We start from the raw sequence: 27,565 nt of genomic DNA, 5'->3' as shown, positions 1-27,565 counted from the left end.
CTCCTCAGGCCATGGACCTAATATTCCAATCCATTATTGACTCACGACCAGAGAAACTGCAAGTGGACTTGTACTATGAGACTGGATGCAGTTTATGTGGCTAATAATGGCAACAGTAGTGCAGAACAGTAACAGATGAAATATGGTACAATAAAGCTAACAATAAAAGAACTCTGTATGATTCTAAGTATGTATCACATGACAAATGCATCTTATTCTCCAGAAAATTTATCAGTCAAGTAGTTTCTCAATTCTCTTACTGCAATATTGCTGAATGAATCTTCAGCACAGATCAGCAATATCAGCATTTAGTACTGATATGAGCTCCGTGTGTGTATACCTGTGTGAGTGTGTGTGTGTGTTTGTGTTGCTAGGAAACCTAGAGCAGAAGTAAGTGAGGTGCTGTAATGAGACTTACATGCTCACTCAGCTGCTTCTGTACAGCGATCTTCTGTGCAATGCTGACTCAGCTACCCACACCACAGTATCAACATTGTTATATCGGTGTAATAGTCCCATTCTGAGCAATCACCACACTTCTAACATTCTACATTCACAAATACTCCATATGGCCAAAAGCATGTGGACACCCCTCCTAATCAATGAGCGTAAGTGTTTCAGCTAAACACATAGCTAGCAAGTGTATAAAATCTATTTATTGGAAACGGCATGATAATGTCAGGCCTACTTGAGTGGTTGTGGAGCACGTCTTGGAGATGGTGCATGGGGCTCCAGACACTGGCTATTTCAGCATCACCTGGACGAAAGACTCTACTAGCTGGAGTGCTGGTCCAATGAGTGGTTGAGTGATTCTGCCACCAGTGTGAATGCTATGCCACCAAAAAGAAACTGTTTGGGCAATCCAGAACACCAACAGCTGCAGGCAAGGCAAGGCGAATAGCAATTGACATTTAAGCCCTAGCTCTTTCTGGTGAATGCACTTGACTAATTTACCAAGTACCACACCATTTTCAACAAAGAGACCTAAGGTGGTGATGGACAGTCCCATGGCAGGTTCAAATATTTAAAGCTGCAAGTTCAAGACAAGACTGGTGAGCTGTGTGTGAGTGATTGGGCATCCACAAAACCTGCACCACTCTGCTCAGACCCCAAGGCTAGCTTGGGTCATGATTAAATGTTTTTGTCACTTGTTTGCTAAAAGAGCAACACTTCTTTGCTGTAACCTTCTTTTTACCCAATATAAAGCCTAGTTATAAATCCAGACATTGACTTTCTTTTAAGTTTAGCCAATGATACACTATTATACAAAGGTTTTTCAAAAATGTTCTGCACTTTTTTTTAACTCTATTTATTAAGAATTTTAAAAACAAATGACATCACTTTCTACATAGTCGCCTTCAGATACATTTGTCCCAGTGTCGTACCAATTTTTTAATGCCATCAGCAAAAAATGTTTTTGGTTGAGCGCAAAGCAAAATCACATAATCATCACATGAAAATCTTCCTCCCCTTAAAGCTTCTTTGAGCATCCAAAAAGGTGGGAATCAGGACTATTAGTTCTCTTGTAGTCTCTAAAAAGCAACCAATTACTACTCCTCCCGCCCTCACTGTTTCCAAACAAGATATAAAAGTGCAGAAACTTTTTGAAGATCCCTCTTATATATTATATAAAATGTCATGCTTTCAATTTTGTGGTAACAGTTTGGGAAATGCATTTTTGTTTACAACTGAAATGTGGCATGTTCTGTGAATTTCATCTAATACTTGCGTAATTAAACATGTTTTGACAAGACATAATGAAATTGTAAATATGCTGTTTGCATGTTAAATAGAAGGAAACAATAAACATTTATGATAACTACACAGTGAAGCAATGGAAATCAAGATAAAGACTTTGTACATTTGTGGCAAATAAGGACGCGCATATAACATTTAGCAGGTTGAGTATTTAAGTTAAAAGTTAGTCTTTGTGTTTGAAAAGTGCTGAAATAGTGTCTGTGTTTGATATAACCTTGTGTACTGATGAATCTTGTGTAATGAGTAACTACAGTTTCTGTGATGAATGTAACCAAAGAGTAAAACATGTTGTTACAATCCTAATAAAACAAAACAAAACAAAAGATTACTGGGTAAGTCAAAATTATGTTAACACTAATGGATCTATTCCCTGCAAAATATGTGTCCAGGATTTAAATGGTACTGTTGCTCGCTGGTTCTGAACATGATGGCGAACAGGTTGAGACTGCCCTGTAAATGATCTTACACATATGAAGTATGTTTTGTGAATAAATGGTTTCTGCCATTCAAGTGTTAACAGAATTTTGACTCACCCGGCACATTTAATGCATTGGTAAAAAAGCCATGTTGTACAACCTACAAAATGATCTACTTAAAACCTAACTCAGCTTGCTCAATGCAAACTGAAAGCTATTGTGAAATGCAAACCAAGGTCTGTTGTGCCTGGTTTAAGAAAAAGAAAATCAAATGCTGACATTGTTTCGACATCCCACACAAAATGTAAATTCCTCCGCTGTCTTTGCTCCATTGTTAAAGGTAACTTGTTGTATTTCAGCATGTCTTTCTCTGGCTTAAGCTATTTTTTGCTTTTGTCTCACTTTCTGTATGTTTCCTTTTTTATTTCTTATTTGTCTGTCTCTGCTTTCAGCTTTTGCTTTTTTTCTCTCTTTGTCTTGCTTACCCTCTCTATTTCTATGTTTGTCTCTCACTCTCTCTTTTTACTTCTTCACCATCTCTCTCATAGTCTCTCACCTTCTCTGTCTCAGCGCTGTGTTAGTCAGATGTTTCTAGGGCAAGATCAGATGTCCACTGCGAAACATACAGCCCCTACCTACGTATATTCTCAAATATTACTTCAATTGAATCTTCCCTGGAGTGCTTGTATGTGTGTGTGTGTATCACTGGTAAAGGACACTATCTGAAGCAATCAGCAGATAATGTACAGTATATGGTTTTAATAGCCTTCTCCGTGGAGTCGATTTACTTGGATTCATTTCGTTCCCAGATTCACACATCGACTATCTCTTACAAACTGCCATAAATACACGATCAAATTTAACATTCATCCAAACGCTTAACCATGCAGGGTGCTTTCAAGTATCATGATAGGTTTCTGCCAAATGACTCGCTTTTATTTTTAAGTGGGTTCGAACATGAAGAGTTTTATATAGCCTGCAGTTGGCTGGCAGCTTGCTTCACACAGTGCCACTGATGGCATGTGAGGAAATTTGGGTATGTGTAATAGTGCTCGGAATCTGTTTTCTGAAAAGATTAGTTTTGGCTGAAAGAAATGTGACTGTGTAAGTAGAATATGTTTATTCATTTTGTAATAGCCTTTACAAAATTATCACATTTCTGTGTTTAAATGGGGCGGCACGGTGGCTTGGTGGGAGGCTCAGTGGCCTCACAGCAAGAAGGTCCTGTGTTCGATCCCCAGGCGGGGCGGTCCGGGTCCTTTCTGTGCGGAGTTTGCATGTTCTCCTTGTGTCTGTGTGGGTTTCCTCTGGGAGCTCTGATTTCCTCCCACAGTCCAAAAACATGCAGTCATTTTTTATTTTTTACATTTTATTTATTTATTTATTTATTTTTTAACCACCAGTCTACATTTACGTTTTTTTAATTAATAAAACATCAGAAACAGAAATATATTTTAAAAAGTATTCAGACCCTTTATTCAATACTTTGTAGAAGCCCCCTTATCAGCAATTAAAACTGAAAAGTCTTTTTGGATACTTTACTACAAACTTTGCACATCTGGGTTTGTGCAGTTTATTCCATTCTTCATGGCAGATCCTCTTAAGATTTGTCAGATTGGATGGGGAGCATCTGTGAACTGTCATCTTCAGGTCTCTCCACATGTGTGATGAGGTTTAAGTCTGGGAACCCAAGTGCAATATATTTAAACAAGGTCAAACAATACTGTGGCTAAAAGGTCATTAACAAAAGGGTGATAAGATGGCCAAAATAACAGAAACAAAGGGAATGGAAATAAATGAAAGATGGAAATAAATGAAAGGCACAAAAACATCCACAGCCTGCAACAGAGAAAGTATATAGAACAGGGATAGCGCAGAACTGAGAACTGGTTGTTGCAATAAGACAAGCTTCTCCTGCCATCTATGTGAACTCAGTTCTTGTAAAAAAGTAAACATAGGGAATCCTTAGAACCAACCTAGACCGGCATTACATGTGGCACCCCAACCATACACTAGCACCCCGTGCATAACAGGGATTTATGGGCAGGGTCTACCCTGAAAAAAGGAATGTTATACTTCATCTGGGGCAGCTCTTCCAGGGCTTCCAAATGCTTTAACACTGGGTGAGTTCCCTAAAAGATACTATGCTTGCATTGCACGCCAGTACAAATCTGGACCGGACCAAGCAGATTGGTATCATGGTTTCAGAAAAATAGCTGGTTTGCCAGCAGAGGAGAGGAAGAAACTGCTATATATAGAAAAACTTCCATCTGAAGCGAACTATTGCTTATGAGTCATGGTGATTGGTAATCAGAAGAAACTGACACATCAGTCATCTGCGTCTCCTTGCCCACTTTGTTAGCCAAAATGGCAGTGCAGAAGGACATGATTCCTACGTGGTTCACTGCCAGACTCATTCAGCAGCTGATGTAAGTTGTGTTGTGTTTGGTGCATTTACTGTATGCTTTGTTTACCGTTTATATCCGTTTGATTTATATCAATGAGCGATTCTATTTAATATGAAGAGCAAGATGATTCCTTCTGCCTTGTCTTTGACTGAGTTGTCACCACATTGGTATCAGAAGAAGTAAAGTGACTCATTGAGGAAATTGGCTGATTGTATGAAAAGGAGAGCTTGATGGCTGGAAGAAAACTGAACCAACAATGGTTTGGGCAGGTGGAAGTGAGTTTGAGCAGATCTGGTTGGCGCCCATCCATAACAAGTACGTTCTGGGACTCAACTTTTTGTCAACCACACATGCCACTGTAGACCAGAGCCACAACACCATCCGGCTGGACGGAGCCAAGGCACGTGCCTGCTTCAGCTTTGCATAAGCCAGCATGATGGCAGAGGTCCAATGGCACTTTCCTTGGTGGTGAGGAAACCTCCTGGGTCTGGAGGAACTGAACACACAGTACCAGGCTTGGGTAGAGGTGAAAACCCCAGTACGGGCAGAGCATGGAGTCTGTGAGTGGGTTGGAGTTCTGTCAGCTGTTACTGGTCTTGAGTAATTGGGTGAGCTGCAGCATGCGTCATGAGCGCCAAGGGCATTGTGTGAAGGATTTGCGTGTTGAGTTGGACACAGGACAAAAACTTTGCCTGAAGCAGCAGCGCAGAACCAGAGCGTGTCAGAAGTGCACGTGCAGTGCATGGTGCTGGGGTGAGCTGGCGTTTTTCAGGATCACACCTGCCAAAAAGGAGAATGAAGATGTAAATATTGATGTCAGTGTGGAAATAGAAATGTTCCAAACTATGCAGTGTAATTACTGCATTACTGATTACAGCAACGGTTTATGTACAACCCCAAATCAGAAAAAGTTGGGACAGCATGGAAAATGCAAATAATAAAAAATGAACCTGAGATATTTCATGTTATTTCATGATATTTCATGTTTTATCTGCTTAACTTAATAAACATCCATTCATGCATTTCAGGCCTGCAACACATTCCAAAAAAAGTTGAGACAGTAAAGCATTTACCACTTTGTAATGTTGCCATTCCTTTTCACCACACTTAAAAGATGTTTTGGCACCGAGGATACCAAGTGATTTAGTGTTTCAGCTTTTATTTTGTCTCATTCTTCCTGCAAACACGTCTTAAGATGTGCAACAGTATGGGGTCGTCGTTGCATTTTTCGTTTCAAAATTCTCCACACATTCTCTATTGGGGACAGGTCAGGACTGCAGGCAGGCCAGTCCAGTACCTGTACCCTCTTCTTTCACAGCCATGTTTTTGTAATGTGTGCAGCATGTGGTTTTGCATGGTCTTGTTAAAAAATGCATGAACATCCCTGGAAAAGATGACGTCTTGAAGGCAGCATATGTTGCTCTAAGATCTCAATGTACTTTTCTGCATTAATGCTGCCATCACAGAAGTGTAAATGACCTTAGCCAAGGGCACTGACACAGCCCCATACCATGACAGATCCTGACTTTTGGACTCATTGCTAATAACAGTCTGGATGGTCCTTTTTGTCTTTGGTCCGGAGCACACAGTGTTCATTTTTTCCTTGAATGCTGATTAATCTGACCACAATACACATTTCCACTGTGTAATGGTCCATCCTAGATGCCTCCGAACCCAGAGAAGTTGATGCAGCTTCTGGACATGGTTAACATAAGGCTTCTTTTTTGCACAGTAAAGTGGCATTTGTGAATGTAACTCTGTATTGTAGTGCTTGACAAAGGTTTGCCAAAGTAATCCCTCACCCATGTGCTTATATCAGCTATTGTTGAGTGGCGGTTCTTGATGCAGTGCCGTCTGAGGGATCGAAGATCACGGACGTTCAGCTTAAGCTTGTGCCCTTGGTCTTTACGCACTGAAATTCCTCCCAATCCCTTGAATCATTTAATGATATTATGCACTGTAGAGGGAGAATTATGCAAATTCCTTTCCAATCTTTCTTTGAGGTACATTGTTTTTAAACATTTCAATCATTTTCTCACACATTTGTTGACAAACTGGAGATCATCTGATCATCTTTGCTCATTAAAGACTCAGCTTTTCCTGGATGCTGCTTTTGTACCAAACCATGATTACAATCACCTGTTGACATCACCTGTTTAAAATCACATCATTATTTAGTTTTTTCACCTCATTACTAGCCCTAAATTGCCCCCGTCCCAACTTTTTTTGGAATGTGTTGCAGGCCTGAAATGCAGGAATGGAGGTATGTTAACAAATGAAATGAAGTTGACTGTCTGCAATCAAATAAAAGTAAATGTAAGGAACACTGCATTTTTATTTTATTTGCATTTTCTTTTTCTGATTTGGTGTATTTATGCTGTGTTCACTATTTACATATCATGCTCTGGTTTTATTTACCCCAGTTCATTAGTGTGTGTTTTGGTATGCCTCTATAATCTCAGTTTGTCTGTACCACCCTCTGATTCATATCAGTGAGTGATTGTTTTTAATAAAAAGAGCAAAGTGATTCCTTCGGCCTCATTTTCGACTGAGCCAATGCCAAAATACATTTTAGTATTTCCATTTGAGGTGTGTGTGTGTGTGTGTGTGCTTCCTCTTTTATTAAGAATACTCTAGAAAAGAACACAGACGTCTCTCCTGCTAAAGCAAATGCATACATATATAAACAACAATACTTGAGGCTAAATTGATTTTTGTTCTTTATTTGTGTCGATTTGAAAGAGACACTAGAAAAAAATACAAGCGATTTGCCAGCCAACTCCCAAAATAAAGCACAAAATCAATCCAGGCTACGTAGCACTTTATGAAGAAGGTGAATGCAACCAAAGTGATATACTGTGAATGTTGATTTCTTTAGATGCTATCTTTCATGAGTGGGACCACACACACACACACACACACACACATAATCACACACGCCAGGAAAACAGGATTGAGGATATTGGCTTAGAGATTATGTTGTGTGTTTGTCAGTAAACATCTGGCTCTCAGCACTGCAGCACCTGGGAGGCATCAGAATGTGTGTGTGTGTGTAGAGAGAGAGAGAGAGAGAGAGAGAGAAAGTGTGTGTTAGTTTGAGATGATTGTCCTTATCCTGTCAGACCTGGCTGTCATGTTAACTTTGGTTAAACTCTCACCATCTTGATTTCATGCTGCCATTCTAGTCACATCATAGTCTATTGAACACTTGGCTACTGATCACAAGTATTCAAGTCTACTGAACACTTGGCTACTGATCACAAGTATTCAAGTCTACTGAACACTAGGCTACTGATCACAATTATTCAAAGTCTACTGAACACTTGGCTACTGATCACAATTATTCAAAGTCTACTGAACACTTGGCTACTGATCATAATTATTCAAAGTCTACTGAACACTTGGCTACTGATCACAAGTATTCAAGTCTACTGAACACTAGGCTACTGATCACAATTATTCAAAGTCTACTGAACACTTGGCTACTGATCACAATTATTCAAAGTCTACTGAACACTTGGCTACTGATCATAATTATTCAAAGTCTACTGAACACTTGGCTACTGATCACAATTATTCAAAGTCTACTGAACACTTGGCTACTGATCACAATTATTCAAAGTCTACTGAACACTTGGCTACTGATCACAAGTAATCAAAGTCTACTGAACACTTGGCTACTGATCACAAGTATTCAAGTCTACTGAACACTAGGCTACTGATCACAAGTATTCAAAGTCTACTGAACACTTGGCTACTATGCTCTAGGCTACTGAACACAAGTATTCAAAGTCTACTGAACACTTGGCTACTGAACTCTAGGCTACTGATCACAAGTATTCAAGTCTACTGAACACTAGGCTACTGAACACTAGGCTACTGATCACAAGTGTTCAAGTCTACTGAACACTAGGCTACTGAACACTACGCTACTGGTCACAAGTATTCAAGACTACTGAACACTAGGCTACTTAACATAAGTATTTAAAATCTACTGAACACTAGACTACTGCTATACACACTATTGTAGTAGTCTGCTTTAAATATCACTACACGTTGAATACTGGTGTTCAGGAGTCTACAATAAACACCACACTATTAAACACCATTATTTAAAGCTACTAAATGCACAATAAACACTAGATTACTGCTATACACACTGCATACATAGTAGTTAAATATCACTACACATTGAATACTGGTGTTCAAGAGTCTACAATAAACACTAGACTACTGCTTTACACACTGATGTAGTAGTCTGCTTTAAATATCAGTACACTTTAAATACTGGTGTTCAGGAGTCTACAATAAACACTAGACTATTAAACACCATTATTTAAAGCTACTAAATGCTTGGCTACTGAGCACAAATATTTAAAGTCTACTGAGCAGTAGGCTATACTAAACACAAGTATTTAAAGTCTACTAAACACTTGACTACTGAACGCAAGTATTCAAGTTTACTGAAAACTAGGCTACTGAAGAAGAAGAACCTTTATTGTCATTATACTTGTGTACAACGAAATTTTGTTTGATACTCTCCAAAATATATAAAAAGAAGAAGATAAAGTATTTACAGAAACATATGGATATTTACACAGTATAACCAGTACAATTTAGAGTATGGATTTTAGATAAATAAAATAAAATAAATTATGGTTGAATATGAATATACAAAGTGACTGTGCTCTGTGGAAATACCAGTTAAATTCCAAAAATTATTATTTGTTTTATTATTATTTTATGTTTAGATGGAAAAAAAGGTTTTATGTACTTGTGCAAATATGCAATGTTTAAGTTCACAGTCTATGAGGGGTGGGGAGGGGTGATGGAGGCCACAGCTCTTGGGAAGAAGCTGTTCCTCAGTCTGTTCGTGTGTGCACGAATAGTCCTGTACCGCCTCCCAGATGGTAACAAGGAGAACAGATAGTTCCCAGGGTGTGTTCCATCCTTACAAATGCTGTCGGCCTTTTTTTGTAAACGGCTGTTGTAAACACTGTCCAAGTTGGGAAGTTCGGTCCCGATGATACGTTCTGCCGCTCTGACCACCCGACGTAGGTCCTTCCTTTCTGAGGCTGTGCAGCTGGAGTACCACACAGTCATGCAGTTGGTGAGGACGCTCTCGATGGTGCTGCGGTAGAAGTTCACCAGGAGTTTTTGAGGAAGCTGAGCTTGTTTGAACTTCCTCAGGAAATAGAGTCTTTGATGTGTTCTCATGATCAGGTACGAGGTGTTCTGTGTCCATGTTAGATTTTTGGCTATGTGGACCCCAAGAAATTTCACACTCTCCACTCGTTCCACTCCTTCTCCAGAGATGTGAAGGGGGTGATGGTCTGATCTCTTTGTTCTCCTGAAGTCCACGATGATCTCCTTTGTTTTGGAGGTGTTAAGTACTAGGTCATTGACTTTGCACCATTCACCCAGACATTTCACCTCGTCCCTGTAGGCACATTCATCACCATCTGTGATCAGGCCAACAATTGTGGTGTCGTCAGCAAATTTTATTATTGTGTTGGAGGTGTGGATTGGGGTGCAGTCGTGCGTGAACAGGGTGAAGAGCAAGGGGCTCAGCACGCAGCCCTGTGGGGTACCGGTGTTCAGGATCAGAGTGGAGGAGGTGTGGTGTCCTATCCTGACACGTTGTGGTCTGTCCGTGAGAAAGTCCAAAACCCAGGAGCAGATGGAACTGTCCAGACCCAAGCACCCCAATTTCTTGACCAGTTTGTGAGGAATTACAGTGTTAAAAGCTGAGCTTAAGTCCACAAATAACATCCTCACGTACGTGTTGGACTGTTCCAGATGTGACAGTGTGGTGTGAAGTGCCATTGAGACAGCATCTTCAGTGGATCTGTTTGTTCTGTATGCAAACTGATGTTGGTCCAGATCCGGGGGTATGATGTCTCTGATGTACGAAAGAACCAGTCTCTCAAAGCACTTCATAACTACCGGTGTTAGTGCCAGTATTCAAAGTCTACTAAACACTATGCTACTGAAGACAAGAATTTAAAGTCTCTTGAACAATACACTACTGAACACAAGAATCTAAAGTCTACTAAAACTATGCTACTGAACACAAGAATCTAAAGTCTACTAAAACTATGCTACTGAACACAAGAATTTAAAGTCTACTGAACTCTACACTACTGAACACAAGAATCTAAAGTCTTAACACTAGACTACTGCTGTACACACTATTGTAGTAGTCTGCTTTAAATATCACTACACGTTGAATACTGGTGTTCAGGAGTCTACAATAAACACTAGACTACTGCTATACACACTGATGTAGTAGTCTGCTTTAAATATCACTACACGTTGAATACTTGTGTTCAGGAGTCTACAATAACACAAGTATTCAAGTCTACTGAACACTAGGCTACGGAACACAAGTATTTAAAGTCTACTAGACATTTGACTATGCAACACAAGTATTCAAAGTTCACTGAAACCTAGGCTACTGAACACCAGTATTCAAAGTCTACTAAACACTATGCTACTGAAGACAAGTATTTAAAGTCTCTTGAACACTATGCTACTGAACACAATAATTTAAAGTCTCTTGAACACTACACTACTGAACTCAAGAATCTAAAGTCTACTAAAACTATGCTACTGAACACAAGAATTTAAAGTCTACTGAACTCTACACTACTGAACACAAGAATCTAAAGTCTACTGAACACTAGGCTACTGAACACAATAATTTTAAGTCTACTTAACACTAGGATACTGAACACAAGAATTTAAAGTCTACTAAACACTATGCTACTGAACACAAGAATTTGAAGTCTACTGAATACTACTCTACTAAACACAATAATTTAAGGTCTACTGAACACTAGGCTACTAAACATAATAATTTGAGGTGTACTGAACATTAGGCTACTAAACTTAAAAACTTACTTTTAAGTACATTCAATAAGGCCTCACTGCTCATTGTTTACAGTGTTACTGTTGTTTCTGCTATTTTTAATCATCCTGCCCATTTTTGTGTGACTGCAGGCTTTCCACTTACACCCCCTTATAATTAGTTCTAGAGCATGCTGTGAAACGTTGGGTTGTTCATCTGCCCAGTAATGATTTGAGGTTTCATTAATAAACCAGTTTTAGATGTAAGATGTTTACTGTGGCTTTGTAGATTAATACTGTTGACCCTGAGAATTGTAGGAAGCTTTTTTTTACAAGCACACACACAAACACACACATTCACCAGACAATTTATTTGGTACACCCACATTGAACATACATTTATTGGCCATTTTATGAACTCCACCTACCATATAAATGCAATAATGTCATTTATCACAGTGGCCAATTTGCTACCTCCCTTTCCCATATATGACACTGAAGAGTGTACTGGTATAAGTGTATAATAATTAACCCATTCTGTCATTTTGTCAACATGCATGTCACAGGTACTTAATAGCACCAGTCATTTAGTCTACATTGGGTATTTTTATTTTATATTATTGTTTTCTGTTAATTAGCAGTAGTTTTAACAGGCCTTTGTAGTGCAGTTAGCTCTGTATTTGAACACCAGTGCATTTTTCATTTAGCTGTATTGGTTCTGATTGTAATGTTTGATTGAACATTCCATTGATTTGTTTAATTAGTAAGTACTGATTTAAATAGTTCTGTTTTCTAGTTTCAAGTGATTCTGACGTTCCTTTATAGTTGATCAGTGGTGGTTTAATTCTGTTAAGTATATCAGTGGTGCTTCTGGTGGATCTGTTTGGTTGATAAGGTGGATGGTTTAAACATTGATGTTCTACGGCTCTGATAGTTTTGTTTGTTTAACAGAAGCAGAGAGAGGACCCAGGAGACACGGAGAGCCAGGAACTAAAACGCAACCAGCAAAGACTAATTGGAGGTCTGATGATGGTGAGTCACTGTGTGTATTTGACATGCATGTTGGCTCTTCTTCATGCTGCAGCTCTCCTGGACCCTGTTATGATAGGAAATGAAGAGGGGGAATAAACCCGTGTTGTGGATGTTTGGTGTGGAAACATCTCTCAGCTGTTGAATATTCAAAAGGAAGAATGAATAACAAATTAACTTTGGAATAAATATTAGCACACCTGAGATGTGCATGTCCGCATGTGTGAATTTGTTCTGAGGATTAGTTCAACATGAGGATTAGTTGCTGGATGTAACTGGTGCCAGTAATATTTAAATCAGACTTTCAAACAGTTTAAATGGAGTCACTTGCACATCAGACCCACCACCCTCTCTCTCTCTCTATATATATATATACACACGTATAATGTACAATGAGGCATAACATTATGACCACCTCCTTGTTTCTACACTCACTGTCCATTTTATCAGCTCCACTTACCATATAGGAGCACTTTGTAGTTCTACAATTACTGACTGTAGTCCATCTGTTTCTCTACATACTTTGTTACAAACTGCTTTCACCCTGTTCTTTAACGGTCAGGACCACCACAAAGCAGATATTATTTAGGTGATGGATGATTCTCAGCACTGCAGTGACAATGACATGGTGGTGGTGTGTTAGTGTGTGTTGTGCTGGTATGAGTGGATCAGACACAGCAGCATTGCTGGAGTTTTTAAATACCGTGTCCACTCACTGTCCACTCTATTAGACACTCCTACCTAGTTGGCCCACCTTGTAGATGTAAAGTCAGAGACGATCGCTCCTCTATTGCTGCTGTTTGAGTTGGTCATCATCTAGACCTTCATCAGTGGTCACAGGACACTGCCCATGGGGCGCTGTTGGCTGGATATATTTTTGGTTGGTGGACTATTTTCAGTCCAGCAATGACAGTGAGGTGTTTAAAAACTCCATCAGCATTGCTGTGTTTTATCCACTCATACCAGCACAACACACACTAACACACCACCACCATGTCAGTGTCACTGCAGTGCTGAGAATAATCCAACACTCAAATAATACCTACTCTGTAGTTATCTGTATTATCACACACCAACAATGTACAAACACACACCCGTACCGTAAAATAAACCAACAATGTACAACAGAGAGAACAAGCTGCACTGGCTAACTGACTGTTTAAAATACAGTTTTATAAGGACATCTAAAAAATGTCAGAACATCCTGAATACTGCTATTTCAGCAGTACTGAGTAATCAATCTTGTTGGGAGAACAGAAGGAGAGCAGCACAGCAGAGAGACAGTAACTGATACACCCAAAAACACACACAGACAGACAATACTGTAGCTACTGTAATGGTCAAAAATCTCTTAATTTCTTTGAATTCAGCCTTTGGTAGCTTTATAGTTAAAGTACTGAACTAGTAATCAGAACTCCACAAAGTTGAATCAGTTCATCTGGACACAAGTTTGTTGTAGAGATACGTTTCGCCGCTCATCCTAGTGACTTCTTCAGTCTGAGCTGGTGGTGAATACCCCAACCTTATATGCATCCAATTTGCATAACGACCGATCACTGCCCATTGCATAACAATGGAACCGGTGATCAGGTGCATATGCAAATCACAATGACCATTAATTGCAATGGCCATGTGTGCCTTTCACACATGATTGGGGTATAGCTCCTATTACGGCGTTGTAAGATGGTACTTCCCGGTTCAGGGATGGTGGTTCCCTCTTCACATAGATGGCTTCTTTGACTCCCCGTTCAAACCAGCGTTCCTAAGGTTGGGGTATTCACCACCAGCTCAGATTGAAGAAGTCACTTGGATAAGTGACGAAACATATCTCTTCAACAAGTGTCCAGATGAACTGATTCAATTTTGTGGATTTGTGTACCTGGATTATTGAGCATGCATCAATAGTAATCAGAAGGTTTTCGGTTTAACCCCCACCACTGCAAAATGCCACTGTTGGGCCCCTGAGCAAGCCTTTTAACCCACAATTGCTTGAACTGTGTTCCTGACATAATTGTAAGTTGATTTGAGTAAAAGCATCTGCTAAATGCAGTAAACGTAAACAAATTGGGAATTTTGAATTGAATTGAGAGTTGAAATGGAGTAAAAGATTAATGGCATGTAAAAAGAAAATAATACCAGTGCAGTAACACTACAATTATGCTGCTCAACAGATTCTTCTGAAAGGACAAATATGTTTTGTTGGTGCAGTCCTGAATCTTAATGCTTTACTGATATGAGCATAGTTTTGCACAAATATTCATTACAACAGCTGTTCATAACTCCAAGCTGGTTAAATATAAAGTTGCACTATCTAATATTTAGTTGAATTGTCTTTAGCTGTGATTATGCCGTGCATTTATCAAGGCATTGTTTCATAACCCTTATGCAACATTTTCATCTAGAGAATTTGCATAAAATTTGTATCTCAGCTATAGAGTTTAACCAGTCTTCTCTAGCACATCTCAGAGACTTTCAGTAGGGGTTAAGGTCAAGACTTTGTGGTGGCCACTTAATGTGTGAAACTAATTCCTCATGCTTCTTAAACCACTCTTTCACAATTTAAGATTGTTAGGTGGGTCGCGAGCTGAAAAAATGAGTCGCTGAGAAAAATAATAATAATTAAGTAAACTTGTGGGTAGCACTGTCGCCTCACAGCAAGAAGGTCCTGGGTTCGATCCCCAGACAGGGCGGTCCGGGTCCTTTCTGTGTGGAGTTTGCATGTTCTCCCTGTGTCTGCATGGGTTTCCTCCAGGAGCTCCGGTTTCCTCCCACAGTCTAAAAAGATGCAGTCAGGTTAATTGGAGACACTGAACTGCTCTATAGGTGAATGGGTGTGTGTATGTGTGTCTGCCCTGCGATGGACTACCACTCCCCCAACACCACCCCCCGCCCATGACCCTACTTGGATAAGCGGTTAAGAAAGTGAGTCAGTGAGTGAGTAAACTTGTATGCAAATGCCCCCTTGTAGAGGCTTTATGTTACAAACCACAGTGGGGCCAGATTGTACCGTAAGATGCATTGTGTTGGGTTGCGTAAAAAATCATGGACAAAATGTGGGCTGCTTAAAAAAAGTTTGGAAAACCCTGCAATAAGGAAAAAATATCCACTGATTGGACAGTCTGGTCATTTTTGTACATTCAGATAGTCTGCTGACAATGCCTCACTAACAAGAGGTTTTCTTATGGTCACACAGCTGTTCAGAAACCAACACCGGCACATCTCTGCACAAGAGAGGATTTTTCTGAAACTAAATGCAATGCAACCACAGTATGTCTCTTCCCTGTAGTTTTTTCTCTATCACGTATTACCGAGCGGACCTTCAAAAGTCAAAGAACTTGTTTTTTAATGCAAACTTGCCCGAAATGAAAATTTTTGTAAATGTTACTAAATTGTTTTTGTGTTTATAATGTTTTTTATGCTTGAAATGTAAGCCCAGTTTGGCTACAAGTTATACAACAGATGATTTATTGCAATTATTTTTTAACTATTTTTATTAAAATAAACTTATTGTCAATTTGTATACTTTTGACAACAATCTTTTTTTCTCATGTAAGTGTTGTTTGAATTAGGCCTACATTTAAGGCAAGGTTACGGTGGCCGAGAAGTGCAAAACAAATTTACATTTCAGAAAACAAAATTACAAAAAAACTAAAACAAATTTACAACAAAAGCAAAAACAAATTTACAAGTGCTCGGGTACCCAGTGTTTGTAAATTTGTTTTGGCATATGTAAAAGTGTTTCAGCACTTGTAAATTTATTTTCGGCATATGTAATTTTGTTTTCTAAAATGTATATTTGTTTTGCACTTCCCGGCCGCACATTTCTGACGGAAAAGGCAGGGACAATAAACCGGAAGTGCGTGTTGCTTACCTGCTGTCAATCAAACTGTTTCTCAGCGATAAAGTGAACGGAGTTTGTGATGGTGACGATAAACAAGGTTTTGTCTAGTTTGTGGAAATCATTTTATCCAGTTGACCCGCTATTGTTTTTCTTGTGGAAAGTTTTGTGCAGATGTTTAGACGTGGCGTGTGCATCTCTATTTACTGTCCGCTCTTCTAAACATCTAAGGAATTCCCACAAGAACAACAAAAGCGAAATAATGAAAATAATTAACACAAAATGGACAAAACATTGTTTATTAGGGACGGAACATCTGATACCGAGGCTTTAAAGCTTGTTTCACTTTTGTAACACTGGACTCAGTGTATCGGAGCTTATATTAAAGCAGCATGTGCGAGACTGATGAAGCTTTGGTGCTGTGTTTTATCTCACTCACTATATAAGAGACAATCAAACCAGGGTTACCCACCGTCCTGTAACATACACAATCCTTCTTTATCTGGAGACTAAACGCCGCGTTCTGTATTGAACTGATACAGGACGCTTTGTTCCGTATTTTTATCAATGGGAGACGGTGTGGTGTATAAAACAGAAGGAAACTGCTGCTTAATTCATTATATTAAGTAGTGTTCACTTTTATTCTTAGTAACGTGACATAACCTGTTTAATAAACCGCTGTATGTGTAGCACAGTGGGCGGAGTGCGTTGTTTTGCCTAAAATATGATTCTGACTTATTATAAAGAATGAAAATAATAAATTTTAAACACCATAAATAAAACCTTTGTTCTCATGACTGTGTAAGGTCCCCCCCTGCTGCTATAACCAGCGCACACACACCGTTACTAAGAATAAAAGTGAACACTACTTAATATAATTCCCTCAGTCTCCCATTGATAAAAATACGGAACAAAGCGTCCTGTATCAGTTCAATACTGAACGCGGCGTTTGGTCTCCAGATAAAGCAGGATTCTGTATGTTACAGGACGGTGGGTAACCCTGGTTTGATTGTCTCTTATATAGTGAGTGAGATAAAACACAGCACAAAGCTTCATCAGTCTCGCACATGCTGCTTTAATATAAGCTCCGATACACTGACGGATATTATTTAAAATCTAGCGAATTACAATTCCTAATACAAAACATACTTAAGTAAAAGTAAAAATACTGGTTGTAAAATCTACTTTAAAAAGTACAAGTACACAAAAAAACTACTCAATTACAGTAACGCAAGTAAATGTAATTTGGTACTTTCCACCTCTGGAAATGAGAAGCTTACTGCATCCGTTAGGGTTCAAATAGTACGTTACTAGTAGGACTAGTAATTAGTAATTAGTAATCAAATAGTTGGAGCCAGGTTGCCACTGTTGGGCCCTTTAGCAAAAAATCCTACACTCAGTTGCTTGGATTGTGCATGGTCGTAATTGTAAGTCATTTTGAATAAAAGCTTGTGCTAAATGTCTTCTCTGCTAGGTTCAAAGGACTTGACATGTCATTTAATGCAGTAATTATTTAATCAAAAGTGTCTAAGTATTTTTTATTTAAAACCAAATGTTGGCATTTTTTAGCCAGACATTGTATTTTCAGGAGGTGGCAAGAGTAGTGTCATGTGTTTTGTTCTCTGCTGTCTAAAGAAAGTACAAGATAGAAGGGTGGTGAGAAATAACACCAGCACACCAGCAAGTTTCTATAGGTTCAGTCAGGTGTGTGGGGAGAATAAGTACATCAGTACCCTATCACAAGCCAGGTGTGTTGATCCTACAATTCTGATCTAATTAACCCACAGGGAGGTAAAGTAAAGAGGAACAACACAGCTCAACATGACCTCTGACCTCGACACCTGTCGAGCGTGCTGCTGTCTCCCTCATTATATAAGCTAAATCCCAGGGTGTTTTGCCTAATTTTGTATTAAATAATAATAAGTATTAACACTGCTACACATGCATACACACAGGCAGACAGCGCTTTATGACTATAATGTGTAAAGTGGGCTAATATTTATTCATTATTTTTTAATGACTGTTTTATTCTAATCAGCATTAGAGCAGGTCTGTACCCCCAAAATACTAAGCTTAATGCAGACATGCTAGACAGGGTGCCGGTTTATTGCTGGGTAAAACACACTCACACATACACTCACTCCTAGGGATGAATTTATTCACTTAGTCCATCTATGGTATCATCTGCATCACCTCGCCTCCCAGTCGGCACTGGGATGGGATGGCTTCATCTCCCAGCAGAAAGGTCTTGGGTTTGATTCCTAGGTGGAGGGGTCTGGGTCCTTTCTGTGTGGAGTTTGCATGTTCTCTCCATGTCTGCATGGGTTTCTTTCGGGATGCTTCATAGACCTTGAAATGAGCCGTTTCCCTTGCAATATGCAATTTGCTGAGGCGCAATATGCAATATGAAGCGGTCCTAGCAACAGTCATACAGCAATTAAGTGCAACAGAATCTCCTGTGGTGTAGTGTGCTGATAATGTTTGATGTATGTGTTACATATTGAGTGCATTTTGTCCCTTTGGGGATTCCATAATGAATTGAAAAGTGTGCTTCTCTACACATGTGATCATCTCTGTGTAGTCTGTGCTGCACCTTAAAAGAACATGCCAGTAAAGTATTCTGCTTCTGATAGTTTGTCTATGTACAGTTTATTTTTTTCTAAATAAACTCAGCAAAATCTAAAGATGTTCAGTTACATTAGCAATCAGTTAGACAAAATGTCCAAGATGTCGAAGTCTAAAGCAGCTAAAAAGACTATTCGAGTAACAACCAACCGATTATGTGGACAAAACACAGACATTTAATTGATGAGTGTTACTTAATGACTTTTGTCAAATGTGGTTTTTTAAAAAACAAGGTCCATAAAAATTAAGCACATTTTCCCTTGAATTTAAAAGTAATGTATTTTTTAAATAAGTATAAATTCAGTCTGTGGATGTATCTTAAATGTAATTCTATGTTACAACTTATGAACTAGTACACTGTATCCTATTCAGTGTGCATGTAAAGTATATTTACTTATTATATATATTCATTTTATCAAATACATTAAAATTGTGCACAAAATGTCTAGAAAATTGAACTTGTGTGAACAGTTGATAACATATACTGTATGTATTGGAAGTTTATTAAATAACAGCAAAAGTGGCTGAATACTTGTTTCCTGCCACTGTAGCTAGAGCAGGGTGTGACGACTGTGATGCAGTCAAATCTAAATGCTAAGAACTTAGAATTACATTTAAAACGACTCACACAAAGAAATAACCTGACAAAAAGTGAAAAGGTCAAACAGAGTCACTCAACCAAATGATTCCTGATTTATTACACTAGGGTTTGTAACATTTAGAATAACAGTAATAGATGAAATTCTACACTACAGATTAAAAAGCGCTGTACCTCAGAGCTCAGTCATTAGCTTTAACAGAGTGTTAAAATGCCATTTACGTCTTTTACAAAGCAGAATCAGCCAACAGTTTAGAAAAGCCATTAAAATAACATGAGCGCTCATACAACCTCAAGCTTCATTCTAAATGAAACACTTGCCATTTCTATTCCTAAATCACACTCTTAATAAACAAGCCAGCATGCAGGTACTGCTGGTGAAGTGGGTGCACACAGAAACATGGATCTTGGGTTTGTGAAGTGTTTTGCTTGCCGTTCTTGTGGGTGACCTCCAGGTGCTCTAATTTCATCACCAAAACAAAAAGAATGACGGTTGGCTACTTTTAATTTGAAATGTGAGTGTATGTGTTTATCTGCCCTGAATGTGTTTCTGTCTTGGGTGCTGGACCCACCAAAAGCCTGAAAAGGATGAAGCTGTCAGTAAAATGAATTAACACATGTATTAATTGGGTTAAATTGTTTATTCTAGAACAGACATAAATTAAATTGATTTATTGTCACTGTACAAGTTCAGTAAAATTGATTTTGTTTGTTCAATTGTAGAAAAACTACCCAATTATTCCATTGTTATATATTCCTTCATTGTTATACACAGATCAGTGATAACATTATGACCAGCTTTCTTATATTGTGTTGGTCCCCCTTTTGCTGCCAAAACAGCCCTGCAACTGTGATGCACTGTGTACTTTGACACCTTTCTGTCAGAACCAACATTAACTTCAGCAATTTGAGCTACAGTAGCTCGTCTGTTGGATCAGCCCACACGGGCCAGCCTTCGCTCCCCACGTGCATCATTGGCCGCCCATGACCCTGTCGTCGGTTTACCCCTGTTCCTTCCTTGGACCACTTTTGATAGATACTGACCACTGCAGACTGCGGGAACACCCCACAAGAACTGCAGTTTTGGAGATGCTCTGATCCATCACAATTTGGCCCATATCAAACTCGCTTAAATCCTTACGCTTGCCAATTTTTCCTGCTTCTAACACATCAACTTTGAGGATAAAATGTCACTTGCTGCCTAATATATCCCACCCACTAACAGGTGCTGTAATGAAAAGATAATCAGTGTTATTAACACTGTCAGTGGTCATAATGTTATGCCTGGTTGGTGTATATTCATTGTTATTTAATTAAATACTCATATCCACAATTTCTTCCCATCAACTTTGGTATTTTTTGCTCATTAGCAGGACAGGTTAAGCATATAGGATTATTGTTACATGCAGCAATTAGAAACAGTAATCAGCCCCTTCACTGATTCTCTCTAATTTTGCATATTTGTCTCATTAAATAATTTCAGGTCATCAAAATACATTACAGTAATTACACTAATTACACATAAGAGACCTGGAGAAGAAAACATTTTATAAAACAATGTAAATTATTTAAGAATCCAACACTAATGTCATTTATAGTAATTGTTGCATAATCGATAGTAATTAGACGACAATAACTGTAAGTTTCTTTTGCAGCAATTTTAGTTCATTTTCAACCATTCAGATGTGGAACTGATTTTGTGTTTGGATCATTGTTATGGTACATAATACAACTTTGCCTGAGAAATTATGTTCTCCTCAAAGAATTCTAATAGAAAGGATATTTTTTCCCTAAATACTTGCAGGGCATCCAGGCCTGCCTCAATAAAATTACCCCACACAGTTACACACTTTGACTGTTACTATAATGTTCTAACAATAAAGCACTATGTTGCTTTTCTTCAGGCATAATAATAAAGTTCTCTTCACTGGCTTCCTGTAGCTACAAAGCCCAAAATGGACCAGCCCATAGCTACCTTCAAGGTCTAATAGAACCCCACTCTGTACCACGCAACCTCTGAGCCACTAGTCTCACTCGACTTGATCCTCCACCCAGAACTCAAGGAAGACTCGCATTAAGGCTCTTCTCTGTACTTGCACTTGCTCTGTACTTTACTAAACACTAAGTTGTTTGTACAATTGTGGAAAAAGTACCCACTTATTCCACTGTTATATATTCCTTCATTGTTATATGTTCATTTTTATATATTCATTAGCATCATATGAAGAGAACGAGCTTTCCTTCTCCGACCATGTGAGTCTCTCACTTCAAAAAACGATTAAAAACCCACCTCTTTACTAAACACTTAAGCTGACGTACTTACTAATGCTCTTATTTATTTCTTGCAAAAAAAATGGTTCTAACAGGGTTTCAGCAGATTTATATTCTTTGACTGTTGTCTACTTAAACTAGAGTAAAAAATGTTTACTATGGAAGCACTTCTGTAAGTCGCTCTGGATAAGAGCGTCTGCTAAATGCCGAAAATGTAAATGTAAATAAATTTTTAACTGACGCTTACTTATAGTCACTGAAATTCTTTCAATCCTTATAAATCTATCTATGTAACAGTAATGTTCCATACCTTTTTAAGAATAACAATAAATTTATTATTTGTCTGATAAGAAAGCATTGAAATTTGTTTGAGCAAATAACTGCCTCTGCTAAGGGTTATAAAATCATCCTGATTTTATCTAAAACACTGGCTCCAGTCAGGGACACATCCAAAGCAGGGCACATTCCACCCCAGGTTATCGCTTGCTTATTTCCTATTTGTTTACTTACTTACATATAGTTAAAATGAACTGATTTAAATTACTGGCAAGTTTTTGACAGATTGACAAAAAGCTATTTAGAAACAAGAGTGACAATTTCCTTAATGACACTGACTAGTGATAAGTTAAACCAAGAGCTGTGAGCCACCTACAGTGGCTGTTGCAGCATAATGGGGAGCATTGATGAACATTGTTTAAATTATAGCCTGCTTTTTGACACAAGTTTTGTTTTGTTACCTTGAAGTTGGTTTCTGAGTTTTGTAAGGAAACATTTGAGTAATAATCTGTTTTATTAGAGGACTCTCCACTGCCTACAAACAACAAAAAAAGATGATTGTAGTTGTTCTAGTGAATGTTATGTTTTTGAGACAGACTAGTTGACTAGACACTCAGATTACCCACCAACTAGACAATTTTAAATATACAGACTTTTGCCAATTCAAGAAATGTAAAAGTTGCTGGTCTATAATAGTCTCTGCTCACTTCAAATCATCTCTATCCATTGCCTTTTATCAGTAATACTCCACCCATCTTACTCCACTCCAGTTTTTTTTTCTTTTTATCTACACTTTCTTTATCTTCCATAGTCTTGATCTTTATCCATTTTCCTTCATCTACTTCCATCTTATTTTCATTCATGTCCAGCCATCACTTTAAACACAAGTCTCACATCTAAAAAGATGTAGAATAACAGCAGCACCAGTGTTCTCTTGGCTGGTCACACTGATGTTTTTATTAGCTTAATACCTGGTGGGACACCACATTGTCTGTCCCAGAGTCAAAACTAATTGCTAATTTGAAATTAATGACTAAAAAAGGCAAAATATGTGTTTTACTCTAGTAATTCCCAATGTGGCTCATTACCCAGACATATATCCATGTATACCATTTCAGCTGAACTGAGGAATTTTAGAACAAGCTTGAAATGAGTAAGAGTTTAATTTTAACAAGATTAAAATAAGGCTTAGAAACACACTTGTTTCAAGTATTGGTGTACTGAATGTAAATGGCATATTTTATCCACTATAGGTCAAGTTTTTCTCTCTCTTTTTTTCCAGAAACAACACATTACCCTCTCAATTAGAACTTGTTTGTTTGTTTATTAGGATTTTAACGTCTTGTTTTACACTTTGGTTACATTAATGGTTACACATGGTTAAATTAATGACAGGAACGGTAGTTACTCATTACACAAGGTTCATCAGTTCACAAGGTTATATCAAACACAGTCATGGACAATTTAGTATCTCCAATTCACCTCACTTGCACGTCTTTGTACTGTGGGAGGAAACCGGAGCTCCCGGAGGAAACCCATACAGACATGGGGAGAACATGCAAACTCCACACAGAAAGGACCCAGACCACCCCACCTGGGGATCGAACCCAGGACCTTCTTGCTGTGAGGCGACAGTGCTGCCCATTTAGCCACCGTGCCGCCCTACAACCCTGTGTTGTATAATGACAATAAAGTTGAATTGAATTGAATGGAGGTGAAAAGAATCATCATATTCACTTATACACTTTACAGCACACCTTGGCATAGTAAGGTCCCCGGGCCACATCCGGCCCGCTGGGTGTCTCTGACTGGCCCGTAGTTGCAATTAGAAATAAGACGTTTAAAAAAAGTGTACATCATACATGCAATAAAATGGCATAGTTTTTTTTTTTTTTTTTGAAAGGAATGTTATTTTTCCAGTTTACCTACATTTGTATGTTCATGCGTGTGTGTGCGAGTGTATCCAGCATCACCGTAACGTGTTGGCAAATAGAACTGAGTGCAATTGATACAAAATGTATGTTTTTAACAAGACATGGACTTTCAAGTATTTATTTATTGAAGTCAGATGTAAAGCTGTGTGTTTAGTTTGCGGCAACCAGATTGCTGTGTTTAAGGTTTGCAATTTACATCGCCATTGCAGTGAGAAAGACAAGAACTTGTATGATGCAGAGAGTCACATCTACATTTACATTTTCAGCCTTTAGCAGACACTTTTATCCAAAGCGACTTACACAATGAGCTGAACACAATGAGCAATTGAGGGTTAAGGGCCTTGCAGTGGCAACTTGAACCGGCAACCTTTTGTTTACTAGTCCAGTACCTTAACCACTGAGCTATCACTGGCCCTGCAAACTGCAAAGGCAACAAGGATTTTTTATATAAAGTTTTACACATCCAGGACTAGAGCAGTTAAGACCAGATTTATAAAAATGATAAAACAACAAATGAGGTAATTAGACTGCAAACAAAATAGCAATAGCACTTTGTGTAAAGTTTAAACCAGGTTTTTAAATTTAAAACCTGCACATTTTGTTCAAAACAGTTTGTAAAAGTTGATTAAATAGTTAAAGGATGTTGATGTTTTTACTCTGCTTGCTTCTCATTTTTATTGCCTGATTGTAACATCTATTCTTGCAGTAAAAGCTTATCAAAATAATACAATTTACTTCCTTTATACAGAGATAAAATTAACTGAGCAGAATTAAGATCAGCCTGTTGGTCCGGCCCTCCACAACAGTCCCAGTTTCTCATTTGGCCCCTTGCAAAATTTAATTGCCCACCTCTGCTTTACAGGATTAATATGTGGTGTGTGTGTGTGCGCTTGTGTGTGTGTGCGCATGTGTGTTCATCACTCTACATTGTTGTTGTTGTGCTCTCAGCATGACTTACAGGAAGGTGTGAGTTCAGCATTCACTGCTGGTGGGAGGCGACCAACCACAGTGCAAAGATCAGCCAGTAATGAACAACTATCTCTCTCTCTTTGATCCTCTCTCATGAAATCACTCTTCCAGCTCTCTCTTCCATCAGCCCTGCAGGCGCACTCATCTCTTATTTCATAAACTAGTGAGCACTTACCTCACTGATTCCTTACTCTTGTTTACCTCAGCAGTTCACAGTAATTAACTGAATGTCTGTCGGCACATTTTTCATCCTATTGTGATTGTACATTTGGGATTTCATCACCTCTCAGAAAGGCAGGCCACCAATGGCGTCTATTAATGTGCTCATTTTGTTTTCTCTTTCTTCTACAATTGTTCTTACTGGCATAATATATTTTCACATCAGTTACAAACAGACTGAAACTTGCTGCTCAAATGCATTTCTAAAACATGAAACCATAACCACCCAGTTTTGAAGTGGGGATGGTGCTATCAGCTAATGTGCATTATTAGATTTAAGCCATCATGTCTTTTTTGGTCTCATCATATGACAGTGCTTTCTGCCACCTCACTGGGTTTTATCCAGGTAACCTTCTGCAGTGTTTTTAGTAAGGGCTTTTTCTTTGCAACTCTGACATTAAGACTCTTGCATAACACCTTGGGTATGTCTGAGTGCTTTTTAGTGAATTGGCTAAATTTAGAGGCCTAATCTGCCAGCGAGTCTGTATTTCACATGACTTTAATTCCCAACTTTATGAGGGAATTAACTGAGCTCTAAGGTACATGGCTTAATTTAAGTCATGTTTACAGTTGACATTGTCATAAAACCACTAAAATCCCAAGTAAGAAACCCAGGGGTAAAGGTGACGAGAAAAAGGACATCATTTTTGGGGTGGCCTAGAAGATATCTGGATATTTGGTGTCGTTTTTTCTCCTTGATTTTACGCTGAACATCAGCTTTCATCGCTCGCTTATTGTTGACGTGCATTTTTGGACATGGTATCATTAAACCTTTTGTCACTTCTCGCGTGTGTTTTTGTGACAAAACATGGTTTGGAAGACCAGACAGACTCGCCTGCAATTCCTCATGGTGGTAGGTTGTGTAGTGTGTAATCCTCTATCATTGATCAGTCGTGTAGTGTGAAATACACAACGACTGAAAAGACTCCCGTTCCAGTTGTGTAGTGTGAACTGTACAGCAATCTGAACAACTTGGAAGTCGTGTAGTGTGAACTTGGCATTAGTTGACATGCTAGTGCATTGGTTTGAATGGCATGAGGCTAACTGTGTTAGCTTATTGAGCGAAAACTGATGTTATCGCTGTAATCGCTGTCTAAGTAGCACATCCGAACAATGTGACTTATAGGTCGATGACTAATTAGAATCCTCTCTACTGAGGCGGCTGTCTGTGTAGGCAGTAGACAGCAAGGTAGCTCACTTGGTTTTCGAACAGACCCTTTATCTTCTTTTTGGAGAACTCATAGATAGTGTGTTGAAATAAGACAATTTGTGTGTCAACCGAGGTCTAACTACTGAAAAATGCTTACAAAAAGTGTGCAACATCATAGAATTGACTCTTTTATATCACAACAATGAATAGATTTCAAGCATTGGCTAAAGCAACTCTAAATTACTTTTGACAGTAGGGAAACTTGAGGTAACATAGCGTTAATAATGCCCTTTGCGCTAACAAATTTTACATTAGTCTATATTTCCAAAATACAATCAAGTTTGTCGATGAAAACATTGAAAATCTTGGTACTTTTGTCAGTTAAAAGGAATTCAACAAATCACAGATTTAAATTTTTATTGCATTTTACAAAATGAATCTACTTTTTCAAAAACAAGGTTTGTACTTAATAGCTTATTTCTTTATATTTATACACCGATCAGGCATAACATTATGACCATAACATTATGATCCTTGTTTCTACACCCACTGGCCATTTTATCAGCTCCACTTACCACACTCACCCTGTTCTTCAATGGTCAGGACCCCCACAGGACCACTACATAGTAGGTATTACTTGGGTGGTGGATCATTCTCAGCACTGCAGTGACACTGACATGGTGGTGGTGTGTTAGTGTGTGTTGTGCTGGTATGAGTGGATAAGACACAGCAGTGCTGATGGAGTTTTTAAACACCTCACTGTCACTGCTGGACTGAGAATAGTCCACCAACCAAAAACATCCAGCCAACAGCGCCCCACGCATCCTGTGACCACTGATAAAGGTCTAGAAGATGACCAACTCAAACAGCAGCAATAGATGAGCGATAGATCATCTCTGACTTTACATCTACCAACTAGGTAGGAGTGTCTAATAGAGTGAGTGGACAGTGAGTGGACACGGTATTTAAAAACTCCAGCAGTGCTGCTGTGTCTGATTCACTCATACCAGCACAACACACACTAACACACCACCACCATGTCATTGTAACTGCAGTGCTGAGAATGATCCACCACCTAAATAATACATGCTCTTTGGTGGTCCTGTGGGGGTCCTGACCATTGAAGAACAGGGTGAAAGTAGGCTAAAAAAGGTATGTAGAGAAATAGATGGACTACAGTCAGTAATTGTAGAACTACAAAGTTCTTCTATATGGTAAGTGGAGC

General features: G+C 38.7%; 1 protein-coding gene across 1 annotated transcript in view; it reads left to right on the top strand.

Moving 5' to 3' along the window:
* The window catches only part of spock1 (SPARC (osteonectin), cwcv and kazal like domains proteoglycan 1), a 311,022-nt gene that overhangs the window by 248,498 nt on the left and 34,959 nt on the right, over positions 1-27,565 (top strand). The window lies entirely within an intron of this gene.

This window comes from Trichomycterus rosablanca, chromosome 1 (genome assembly GCF_030014385.1).
Source record: "Trichomycterus rosablanca isolate fTriRos1 chromosome 1, fTriRos1.hap1, whole genome shotgun sequence".
Classification (NCBI taxonomy): domain Eukaryota; kingdom Metazoa; phylum Chordata; class Actinopteri; order Siluriformes; family Trichomycteridae; genus Trichomycterus; species Trichomycterus rosablanca.
This window is presented reverse-complemented; position numbering and strand designations above follow the sequence as displayed.